The sequence below is a fragment of the Monopterus albus genome, unplaced genomic scaffold (genome assembly GCF_001952655.1).
Source record: "Monopterus albus unplaced genomic scaffold, M_albus_1.0 scaffold12.1, whole genome shotgun sequence".
Taxonomy (NCBI): domain Eukaryota; kingdom Metazoa; phylum Chordata; class Actinopteri; order Synbranchiformes; family Synbranchidae; genus Monopterus; species Monopterus albus.
In genome coordinates, this window is record NW_018127892.1 from 1153838 (window position 1) to 1167138 (window position 13301).

The following is a 13301-nucleotide window of genomic DNA, read 5'->3' on the forward strand; positions in this document are numbered from 1 at the left end:
CACACATTTTCTTTCTTTAATGTGGGTGTCACTCCCATTACTGTTCTCAGACATGTGCACACACACTTAGACATTTTAGAAAAGGTGAAAATCTGTTGCAAATGATGAAACTCCATCCTCTGAGGTTTACTTTCCTGCTTCCCAGAATCTCTCTCGCCCTCTCCTGCCTGATTGATTGTTTCGTCCTGTTTTTGTCAACAGAGAATTCCACAGGAAACAACGATAATTAAGAAATATTGATGCTGGATACATCTATTTGCTTTTCTAAAATGATCATTAGCAAAATTTGGCCGTGGTCATTCATCACTGTACAGAGGCGCTTGGCATCGGACGCACATGCTCACTGTGGGCCTATTCCAGTATTTCTCTTGGCGATGACATCACTAGAGCTCGATTTGCTGTCCTGTAAACACGTGTCTCTCTAGGAGATATGATATACAGTAATAGCTGGACTAACTGTTCATCTGTCTTCCATGCACATGGTAAAGCATAACATGCCTCAACAATACAAAGCGGGGGCAAAAAGTGGACTTTGAAAGCTGCCGTTTTGTATTGGCTTTACAATAGGCCTAATGCCATGTTGTCAAAGAGATACAAGGCAGTATGTGACTCTCCTAAGAGGTTCAACATTCAGCTGAGCACCAGTCATGCAAACTCAGTGAAGTCTGGAAAACTGTGGCATCATTATGATGCACTAAAATAGCAAAGAGGAAGGATAGTCAAGGTTTCCCATTTGAGAAACACAGAATTCCTCTAGGAAAAATGCTAAATGGTATTTAAAGGCAAACTAAAATTTTAATTCTTCATATTATTTGTGTAAGGAAATATAAAGTATAACTTCTGGCTTTTGTGTATAATTTTCCTTTTTTTTTTAAACCAAATAAAACCATTTTTGGACATATTTTATGGAAAACTGTCTAAGCTTCGAGCTTCTTGACGGGTGTTTTCCATGGCAGTGGCTGACTGACATTTGAGCGTTGGCATAGGAGACACTGTCAAGTTTTGTGGTGTGCCACTGACTGGAGTTTATCACAGCCCTACTAGCTTATGAACACTGAAACATACTCGTTTTCAAAGCCCATACAGCATTGGCTATATGTTCTGTTAGTGATTAAAGATATTCACAGTCTGTGAGAACTCGTTAGTTATGTCCCCGTGTGTAACCGATGAATTGACTCTGGCAAAGATGGAGTACATGTGTGGTTCTTAATCTTCTTAATTTATAGATATTTTTCAGTTTTATAAACGGTCAGCATAATTACTGATGTTTTCTCTTCAGTACACCTGTCAGTATCAGTTCAACTCACCTGCATAGTAGGTAAATCAACCTCCCTTAGTATCATGTTTTACCTGAAAGACCCATTTTAATGATAGATAAATATACTTTATTACAGACCCAGGGTCCAAATAAAAAACAACAAGCAATAAACTACTATCCCTTTAAAAGACAGGTATACCAGTGTTTCCAGAGTACTGATGTGTATCACATGTCACTATATGCAATATTAGTCAACAATAAAACAATGTTGTTTTCAGAACTATTCAAGTGACAAATAAATTTATACATCAGGTTTCTTACGACAACTGATAATGTACTGATTCGAAGTGACACAAACAGTTCACTGGCACTCGTCCATCTAGGCCTTTTCAATAATAACCTCAAGGCGTCATTATAGGCCACTGTCAGTTTCCTAAGACTGCCTTTTTTATAATTAGACCAGAGATGTGCAGTGTACAAAGAGGTACAGTACGCTCTAAACAAAGTCAATTTTACTCCATCCGAGCACGAAGCAAATTTCTGTGCCACTACATTTGCTTGTACATGCAACATACGGCACTGCCGATACATATCCCCATCATAGGACAAACAATAATTTATAACATGACCCAAGTACTTAATTTCATTACACACAGTTAAAATATTACCAGATAACTTAAAGGAAGGAAATACGAGAGACCTGTCCTTGTTTGTGTGGCATATCATAATAACACTTTTTGCAGCATTATACTTGACATCATGATGATCTCCAAACACAGAACACACATTCAAGAGCTGCTGAAGACCTGCTGAGCTGAGAGTAAAAATCACAAGGTTGTCTGCATACATTAAATGATTCACTACTATACCACCGACCATACATCCCGTTCTACACATATTTAACTCTTTAGAGAGACCATTCATGTAAAAGTTACTTACCCTGATGCAGGTCTGAAAGGGTGCAGATATACAGTTATCCCATCTAACAAGCATAGTCTGGTGGGCATACCAATATGACAAGCATCTCACTATAAATTTAGGCACTTAATGCCTTGGGCATCATCTGTGATGTGAAAACAGAGAAATAAAATGTGTGCATCTTGGTCATAGTTGAATTATAAAATCCCTGCATATTACAAAGCATCACTGACCATCATTCCTAATAATAACTTTTTACTCACCTAGTTAACTGTTGAGAGTTGTTAAGGTGGGAACATAGCTAAAGAGACATCAGACATGGCCAGCAACACAAACAGTCAGACAGGTTTGAAACAAACCATTAGCTTAGCAAAGCCTTGTCATTTTGTCTACTGTAAACCTTCAACATAGTTCACAGATCAGCTTGTTAGTAACTTTGACCTAAGGAACTGATCTACATACAGAATATTTTGGGTACACTCACACTATTAAAGAAAAATGGTCTAAACCTTTGCCTTGTTTACAGCCTGTTTGAATGTCTTACTCTACAGACTTCATTGTAGTGATGTTTCCATGTTTAGATATCCCACCAATTACTTTGGTAGCACACTATTGTTATCACACCCATGACAGTGTAACAGAATAACAACCCTCAGTGCAATACCCTGTAAATATAACTCTGTATATACATAGCTGTATATCTACGCCTATATACGTATATATCTGAAAAACCATCTAAATGGTGTCTATATATATTTCTATATTTATAAGTCCTTTATTTTTTATTTTCCTAATTCACATTCTTTTTCTTCTCTTGTTCTCTCAGTCTTATCTTGTTTACTTGTTGTCTTACAAAAGAACACTGTACATGCACATTGAGAATCACAAATTCCTCATGTGTTCAACACACCTGGCCATTAAAGCTGATTCTGACAATAAAAATGAGGGCAAAAACAACAAAAATAAACTCCAAGTTGCTATAAGACACAATTTCCCTATAGCCATAAAATGTATGTATAAAATGAAATTAACACATGTGAGTATTTCCATCAGGTGCATTCAAAACACTTCTATCCAAGGTCAGCACACACAAAAGGATGAGCACAAATCCTGCAGCTCTAGAAAACCTGCATCTAAACCAAAAAACCCAAACCAAAGGAAGTATTCAACCTGTAATATCTGTTGCCATCCATTGTGTTGATCTGTGAAGGTATGGCAGACCCGCCACTGGCGGTCACCAGGTTTAATGATGCTCTGCAAAGAACAGTCACATACCACAGAGAGCTGGCAGCCGGCAGGGTTTCATTCCAGCCCTGCTCTGCAGCACATGATTGCTCACCTTATCAAAACCTAAAATAGACAGAAATACCATAGAGGAGTTCTTCAAACGTGTTTTTTCAAACTTTTTAATGACTTTTAACATTTTAATTTGATCGATAAAAAGCTATTTATAGCAGTAAAAGGCGAATGTAGAGCAGAAAAGGTTAATGCATCACATCCACATGCATGACAACACTATCAAAACAGACACAAACAAAAACCAGATTAACGACCAAGACCAGCCCGACAAGCCTGCTGTTGTCTGAGTTCAACAGTGGTGAAGAATTTACCAATCTAAGCTGCAGCACACTGAACCTCATGTGGAAAAATACTCAGAAGTGTTGGCACATCTTGACCCATCTGTGCAAGTTATTTATATTTATTTTGCTCCCACCTCTCATACCTTTTAGAGTGAGCTGATCTTATTGAGCTAATCCGTGGATTGTGGGTGCGTGTGCTGAGGGTTTGATTTATTCAGAGTCCAGGTCCACCACTGATTCACTGGCGAGGCCTCCCCTTCCCCCACCATATCTTTGCTGTTGTATAGCTCTGAACCCTGACCTAACAGCGCAGCAAGACTTCCTCTTAAATTACTGATCATTTGAATTGAAGTGAGCTTGTTTTTTATGTGTGTGTGTGCACATGCACAGTTGTGTATAAAAAATGATGACATGAATTATTTAAGGAGACAGTTTTCTAATACTCATTGAATATTCAGGATGATGCTTTTACTATCAAGTCTGAGCTCATAAATCAGTCTCAACACTAACAAGTGCTATTAGGAGATGCTTTAGATCATGATACGTAGAAAACTGAAAGTGTGAAAAGGACAGATGAGGAAAGATGGAATCATTACTGATCATTACAGAGAAAGTTTGTCAAGGTCAAGTGTAACTAAAGTGATACAGACTTGAAACAACACAATCTGTTTGCATGAACTGTGCAAACCAGCCTTAGGGCATGGACGCCAGTAGACGGGTTAAAGACACTAACAAAATGTATCACCAACTCATCAAAAACAGCGTTTCACATTATCAAAGTTAATCATTTAGAAGTTTACAGACTCTGCTGTTACACATTTCCTGGGTAAAATTGCACTTTAGCAATATCATATGGTTCCCAGTTTTATTAAATGGTGCATTTCCTCTGATTACGATGGCAGCAACCATGGACATGATCTAAACAATAAGTAACTCAAATATAGGTTTTATTTGCTAAGATTAGCCTCCTCCAAGACGTGTCACATACAGACTTTGGAGGCTGGGCAAAGGAAGCAAGTTTTTTTTTTCCTCAAAGCCTTTGTCATAACCAGTGTCAAGCTTGAATAAACATTTTAGACAATAACTTCTACATCCTCCTGCAACCAAGCCAAGCATCTCTACTTCCCCTGTCAGTGTAAATCTGAAGGGTGACACAGAGCACAAGTAGACAACTGTCAAAAAGTCAGCAAAATGACTTAGTCATGTATCTAAAGTTTGCCAGCATTAGCATTAAAAGCTAACAAGCCAGACCAAGTAAGGCGGTAGCAGCAAACCTGACTGTACTGAAGAATAAAGTGTGTTTTTCTGCCGTTGATTTTTGGTTTGTAAGAAGAGAAATTTCTTACTGTAGTTCATCTTTCAAAAGTTAGTCACATCACTGATTTATTATAGTGATTTTCAAATTACTTAGGCCACAGTCAGTATAAACAATATGCAAATATCCCTTCAAGCAGCACCGAGTCTGTGACACTGAATTCATGTTGACGGGTGTCTAGGAACATGTTGATCATTTAGTTTCATATTTTACAGCGTCTTTGTGTTGCTGAATCACCTCCCTGTTAAGCAACACAGAAGAAGACAAAATAAAGAGCGCTCTGGCACTTGTTTTGACTCGCAGCATCCAGTAAAAGGAAAGAGGCAATTACAGGAGAGAACCCACAAACACTTTGTGAGGGATCTCTAGTAGTTTCCATGCACCAAGCAATGCAGCATTTCATATAATAAACATTTTATATAACTGGACTCCTAAACTTTCTGTATTGTTTTTACCACTGAGGCACCCTGTATTTAAGAATCAGTAAAAAAAATTTAAAACAGACTGTCAGGGACCAAGCAGTAAGGCAAAAGACACAGCTTTCAAAGTTCAAAATAAAGGGTTTTTTATTAACCCAAAAGCAAGAAAAATACAAAATTAACATCAGATAAATTGGGCCCTAAAAGAGGTCAACAAAAGATAAGGAAACTCAAAATACAGCAAACTGACCAATCTCAGCAAAACCAACTGACCTAGCAAATGACACACACACAGGGGAACATATATACTGGCTGATCAAACCAATAACACACACAAGGGGTAAACTAAAGACACTACCAAAGCAATCAACTAATAAAACACTAAACAGACAGCCTGCTCTCAACTAAATATTTCCTTTAAATATAAATTAACATAACTTGACAAATAAAGTTCTAACATAAACTACCAACAAATAAACAATAAATTTCTCCCAAACTCCCCCCTTTCTTGTATTGGGCACTTGGTGCAGTCCAGGCCTAGTGGGAGGTATTTAAACCTGCTGCTTCCTCAGTTGTGTATGTCCAATACAAATTCCCCACCCAAGTCTATGGCTGGTGGTGGTTTAGGCCCTCACATGGTGAAGGCCAGGACTGAGGCCTTCACACAGACACTGATTGCAATTTAATGCAAAGATCAAGAGAAACTAGAAGATGTAGTTTCTTGTTGTTGACTTTAAACTGAAATGTTAAGTATGTGAAGATACGTAGCGGAGATTGGAGTCAGTTTAAATGGTTCGTACATGTAACAAAATTTAACGCCTGTAAGGGTTGAGGGCAATTTGAAGATACTGAGCATAAAAATAACAGCAATAACATAAAGTTTAAGATAAATAATAGATGAAGAACTTCATTTTAAAGAAGTAGTCCCGTATAATATATATCAGTTGTTCCAAGTCCATTTTGCATGGTTAGCTTCTTGACGATGCACATTTGAGAATCACTGGTCTGTGGGGGCCCATCTAAGTTTCCAGAGGTTATTAACCTGATGTCCTGTGGACCCTAAAGGATTCAGGGGAAGACTCGATGTTTTAGACCCTACTTCCTCCTCCAACATCTCAGGAGGCCCACCCAGGCCTGGCAGCCCCTCAAAGACGCCCTTCTTTTGCCCTGTGCCCCTGGAGAGGGTGGCCCCCACCAGTTATGCAAAGTCAACAAGCCCTAATTGTAGGATCGGCTTACAAGCTAAGTTTTTCTTGAGCCCATTAACAACTGCAGTTAATTATAAGTCAAGTGGAGGTGTGTGAGTGTAAGTGACAGCAAAAGGAGGCGATAGAGAAACAGCAGAAGGAAAAAAATGTCTTGAAACATTTCAAAATATATCAGCGATACAATACACACACACACGCACACAGACACATTAGCCTTTTGAGGAGGACCTCCCACACTACAGTAAATCTCTTCTTCATTGGGCTTTGTGTCAGGGATTTGCTGCAGTGAAGGAGAGGATCAGAGCACTGACTCACAGATTGTCAGAGTCACAATCAGACCAATTTCCCTCCAGCTTCAATGTGTCAGCTTGACAACAGGATCTATCTGCCCTCTAATTACACTCTCGGACAGCTCAGTGCATATTAATACAAATAAAGAGTGTTATGAGGAAGTGAGCCATCAGACTATAGCAAAAACAGGTTCAGTAAGTGAAAGGTGGCAGTTTGGTATGATGGGTATTACTGACCATGACAGTTGTTGGCAGCAAGTCAACCTTGTCTTTCCTTAGAAATCCGGCTTCTCAAATGTACACAGACAAGCAGGCATATAATTAGTTCATTTTATTTTAAAATCCAGCCTTAAAGACATGTTCTGATCGTTTTATACACAGAAAGACAAGTCGTTTGCCAACTGTCCTCCAACTTTTTCTACTGGGTAGCAAGTCCCAGCAAAGGTAGTCCATGTAGCAGCACTGAGCATCACTCTTTGTGATACGACCAGTGTATCTGTTATTGCTTCACCGGCTTATGTCTAAGCTCTAGACTTCCTCAGTATTCCAAATGACTCATCAAATGTTTGATTCAACTTCAGCTGCATCAAAACAAGTAGGAAGAAGACAAAAGCAGTGAACAGAGGCACAATCGGGCCTCGTGGCTTTAAGCCTGCTTTATTGAATTTTCTGTTGTCTTTATGAAGGCCAGGCTAAGACTGGGCAACAGGTGCCAATCTCAAGTGGGACGAGCATTAGGATGTTCCCTTTGACCCCGGAGGGATAATGAACAGCTGTGGTGTCTGGGTGTAGGGGGAAGGGGTGTGTGTGGAATGAATGGATTGACATAGTTCACCAGGTTACAGACACACTGTTTCCAGGTCAACACAATAGACAAGTCAGACATAGATAGACAGATAGATGGCTAAATGCAAAGGTAATTGTAGCTGTTCCAAACAACCACAGATGCACTGCAGATGAAAAACCTGTAGTGACTAAAGCTAAAAATGCAGTGGTTTTGAAAGTTTTTAAAATTCTCGGACATGTCCCCCCATAGTGTCAGTGTCAGTAAGGTGTGGGTGGAGGGGTTTCCACATGATGACCAACTGGCAAACACCTCTTTTGAAGCATAGTGATGTTATGAATTTATACACAACTGAGTCATCTGTTTGACAGCAATGTTCCTGTTGTTGTGCAGCAGAGCAGACAGGCCTGCACACATTCATAAACTAGTCATTCTTCTAACTGTATTGCATACTTGAATACTTGTGAAAGTTAATTTTCGCGGTTCATTCCCCCTCTAGGTGGATTTTAGGAACATGTTTTCAGATTGTCATTAGGGATGCCAATGATCACAAGTTGGAATATTTCTAAATCCTTTCTGAGGGTGCCCTAATTTTAAAAAAAAGATATTTACTCTTTTGATGCCGCAGTGATTGTAACCTTTAACTCTAATGGACCTCTAGAATAAATTATAAAAAATGAATGGGTAAATGTGCAGAATAATAGAAATATATCAGGTAACAATCAAGTCAAACCAAGTGTTTCTGCACATGAACTTGGCACAAGGGTCTTGCCAGACCTGTCCGTTAGAGTATGTTATACTGTACAAAAAAAGGTGCACCAACAGAGTTGGACTGTCTTATATGTGTCGACTTGGTCCACATGGCAAAAAGAGAGATGCAAGTGGAGCAAGCAGCATGTTTTTGGATGTGTTTATCAACGATACCCGAGGAAACAGCAGAGCAAATGGCTGGCACCGTTCTCTGTCTGTCTCTCTCCTACTCTCACTCTCTTTTACTCACTTGTGCTCTCCTCACCCCTACACTATGTCTCCTTCTTTTCCAGCTGCAGATGAGGAAAACCCCTAACCAGTTGGCCAGGGAGCCTGTCAGCCAGTGGGTCAGTCAGTCTGCTCCACAGAGGGGCCTGCCAATCATCTACTGGCTCTTCTTATGCTGTTCTGCAGGAGTCTTTCCATTGCACAAGCACCATGATGTACCTTCTGGGGTTAAACCAATACATGTCAGAAGGTCAGCACCATTTTAAGTAGATTTCTTCAGTACACTGACTAGAGGTAAGGCTACTCTACACACACACACACACACACACACACACACATGAATCACCACTCCAAAACGCCCTTTGCCCCTCCCATCATGTACTGTTTCTTAGCTATAACATAAACTAAAGATGCCTAGTTGTGATAAACTGTGTAAAATGCGTCCTCCAGTCCGAAGCATGCGTTATCTGACTAAAGAGTACATTTGGCAATCCATTAGAACGCAATGGTTATTGTTAATGTGGCACAAAGCACTGATGTTACACAAAGCTCAAATTACTCCAAAATTAAAATAGTATGAATTCAGTCCAAAGATAAAATGATGACCACGATAGGGTCCTAATGTTACCAATACAAATACGTTAGCTAGAGATGTTAATTAATGCACCTCTCACTTTCCGTCTCAGAAAGCCAAACTGATGTTAACCCTGGTTTTTGGTCTTTCTTTGTGCCGCTCTCTGGCTGTTTGAAATGACTACTCGCAGTTTGAAAAAAGCTTTTTACAAGCTTTGTTAGGTGGCAGGAGGGCCTGATTTACAGACTGTATTTTCATAACACAGTTTAAAAAAATGTAGTATAACAAAGGAAGAGCTGTGGGTGGCAGAGCGACCTGTAAGAGGGTAGTATAGCTGAGAAATACCACGTCCTGTTCCATTTGATTTATCAAACAATGTGTAAAATCTAATAATGCACCATTAATATTTCAGTTTGTGCTAATTTCATGAAGTATCATTAGATATAATGAGGGTAATAGCGCCATGTTAACGTCATTATTTGTTTTAGTCAGCCACATCTAAACCAACAGTTGATGCAATTTTCAGCCTGGAGTTGTGTTTGCAGCTGTGCACACAATATATACAGCACATCTGTGTGTATCCATTTCTCTGTGTACTGATCACCTTTCTTCATCAAAGGGAGATTTGCATAGTACATATGCCCTGCTTTATTATCTTAGATACACTCAGCAGCGTAATAATATTGTTACGGGAGAATATTACAGATTCTCCACCTGGCTTTTTTCAAAGACTTTTGTAACACTAAGTTATGTATGTGCTGCTATTACTGCAGTGTCAGTGAGGTCATACAGTATGTGATGCTGTTTCAAAGCCATCTTTAACACAGCTAAAGATAGTTCCCTTATCTTTGGACTAAAAACTATCAAATTTTAGAATATTGAGCCTAACAAGACAATCGGCCTTAAAAAAACTTACCAAGTGTAATCTGGGTGTGATTTCTACAGTGTCAGTGCTCAGACATGACCTGCGTGTCATTTATGATAGCTACGCCTTTGTTTGAGGGGAAGAATCATCATTCTTTTCAGTCCAGATTATGCTAAAAATGACCAGTAATATGTATGAAATACTATTGTTGTCATGGAATATGGCTGACAGATATAACACAAATAATTGAAAATGAAATAAAAAATTGTTAACAAACAAAGGGCAAGAATAAAACCAGCAGTAAATAAAACTATAATTTGTTTGTGAAAATCAATGAGCGCTTTACCTGTGAGATTTTTAAAAGGAAGACTAATAATACCCACGACTGTGCTGCTGTGAAGGCTAAATTCTGTGGTAGTTTTCTTATTAAAAGCAAAAAACCCTAAATAACTACCTAAACCTAAAAACAGTGAGCACAGTCATCAAAATCTTTTCATCATTTATTACTCATTCAGATTACTATAAACCTATGAAAAAACATGAATGACATCAGAGCTGTAGTTGGTGTTGTTTTCATAATAATATTAGAGTTATCATAGCAGTCAAGCTGCTCCATTTACTGTCACCTCAGATAAACCTGCCAGGCTTGAAACAGATTCCAGCTGAAGCGACATTTGTCCTCTGGTTCAAAAACGTGCTTACCACATTGGATACTGCGACGCATGGAGTTCGTGATGTGTTAAATAAACAAATGGCAAGTGTAAACCAGGCAGTTAGCTGTTTAAATGTTGATTATGCATATTTCAAAGACACCAAGGAGGAAATCCTGTAAGAGAGACGAGTCACACCTGGATGTTCTAAGACAAACTATCAGCTGACTGGTGGAGGCTTTAAGTTTAAGTGACAGAGCCATGAGACCGAGGTAAAATAAAAACGGCTGCTGTCTTTATTGAGTCCACATGAGACAAACACAAAGATTCCTCACCAGAAAGCAACTCAATGCCTTTTATACCAACTGCCAATATTATAAAATATCTTAAATATTTACATAAACCAACACCTCATAACATAGAATACAAAGAATAAATATTTACAAAATTTACAAAATCCTATAAATAATTCAATAACACACAGGTACTTCACATAACTACAAAATCAACACTGCTTCGGCCTCTTCTCCTCTTCCTCATTAGAATGGTCCTACAGCTCTTAAGTTGGTGTTTGGGTGTGTCGTTCTCTTATACCCCCACAACCTGCCTGGGAAACAAGGAAAAGCACAACTAATAAATGTAAGACTGCTAACTGGAAGTAACTGCAAAAAGAGTAGGCTGAAGTCAAAACACAAATTTTAAGCTTGAATTGTGAATGCTATTAATTTAGATTTCCACCCAGGTATGATGGCCAGTCCCCCTCAGCAACACCCGTTCACAACCTGCAGCCCCAACAGTAGAAAATATTTAAAATGTTCAATTATCACAATAAAATATCCTCACAAATATCAGTGTGCAATTATTCATTTAACTTACAATGCTCTGTTTCACTCAACACTGATGTGTCATGGTAATGTAACGGAGCCCTGGTCTCCATTACATAAACACACAGACAAACACGGGAGAAAGATGTGTAGAGAACATCTAAAACCATGAGCAAAGTAGTTTAGGAAATATAAGCTGTAAAAGAAGGAAGAAGGAAAAGGTCCCCTGGGGGAAGTAGCTACTGACTGATGTGTGTCAAATCTAATAAACACTAGTGAATAGTGTTACTGCTCGATGCTACCCCATGTTTTGCAATAGATGTGTGAGGTGGCACTTGTGGAGATGATGACAACAAGGGCACTAAGGGGAAAAACATCCCAGATTTACACTGATGTGACCAGACCCATTGGCTTTATCTTAGGAAACAGTGACGTGACTTCATTCATTGCCATGCACGATGCACCCTGCACTCACCTTGTGTGTTATGTCTAATCCATTAGGCACCAAGTGCACTTGTCATGCTGTGTTCTTATTTTGTATTTAGTTTTAGATTCTGCTATAAAAAATATTTGCTGCTAAATGTATTAAGTTGTTTCCTACAGTGCAACAATGATTTCTCCACAGGGATCAACACCCTTCCTTGCACAGTTTATATCCTTACTGTCCCACTGTCTCCTTGTGCATCTCTATACTAGTCCACACTCAGTGTGCTGTAGGTGCCAGAACAATATAAATACATGCATGCATTCTCTTATATGCTTTCTGAAGACAGTCTATTCCAATAATCAACTGATATAAAAATAATAAGCACAGATGCAATGTATAGTAAACACTGTAAAATATGCAAATAGCAGACATAATGGGACTTAATAACATAGTTGCAGATGAGAAAAAGATCAACAACATGTGCAACTTGAACAGAGTGAAAATACAAGACTTTAACCCATTTGTCAGTAGTTCCAACTGACTCTTTCTTGTAAGCCTGAGGTGTGCTGTGGCATGCATGGTGTGAGAAATCAGGTCCTGGCGATCTGCCAACCCAGTCTTCAAACAAAGAAGTGATGCACTGCCCTTTGGGCTTTTTCTGCTCGTCTTTACACTGACTAGCATGAAAGCTTTGCAGCCACGAAGATTACATGTCTTCTTTTAGACCTTCCTCAGTTTCTGCCAACTGCTACAAAAAACACCAAGCTAGGACCTGGGAGAGATGTGGGTGTGGCAGGTTGATAACAAAATGCTTTGTAACAAACACAGATATGGTGCTAACCATCATTCCCTTTAGGAACATGACCTCCTCTTCCTCTAAATGGCAGTTTATACTGAGAATGTTATTTTATAGGGGTGACAAATTGCAGGTGTCTCTTGTGGCTTTGGGTGAACTGTTCAGGGCAGCGTGCCAGCTTGCTGACTGGGAGCCAGAGCTTTGACTGACTGCTGCACCTGACCGTGCACAATCCTCGAGATCAGCAGCTTTCACCAGCAACCGCCACAGTCTACCAATGAAAATGAGTCTATGCTCAGAATGTCCCTCCCACTTAGCACTCTATTGCAAAGTTGATGACTCTGTAGAAGGTATATCCAACCATCCATTTTTCTTCCTTCTTATGTCTTTTTAAAGAGATGATGAGTGATGTGGT

The 13301-nt window shown here is 39.2% G+C and overlaps 1 long non-coding RNA gene across 1 annotated transcript; it reads left to right on the forward strand.

Annotated features, from left to right (window-relative positions):
* The first annotated feature begins 8819 nt into the window (after positions 1-8819).
* On the forward strand, positions 8820-11677 carry LOC109954966 (uncharacterized). Its single transcript, XR_002274202.1, has 3 exons — positions 8820-9044; positions 11383-11478; positions 11582-11677. It is a non-coding gene; the product is annotated as an uncharacterized LOC109954966 (long non-coding RNA).
* The last annotated feature ends 1624 nt before the right edge of the window (positions 11678-13301 follow it).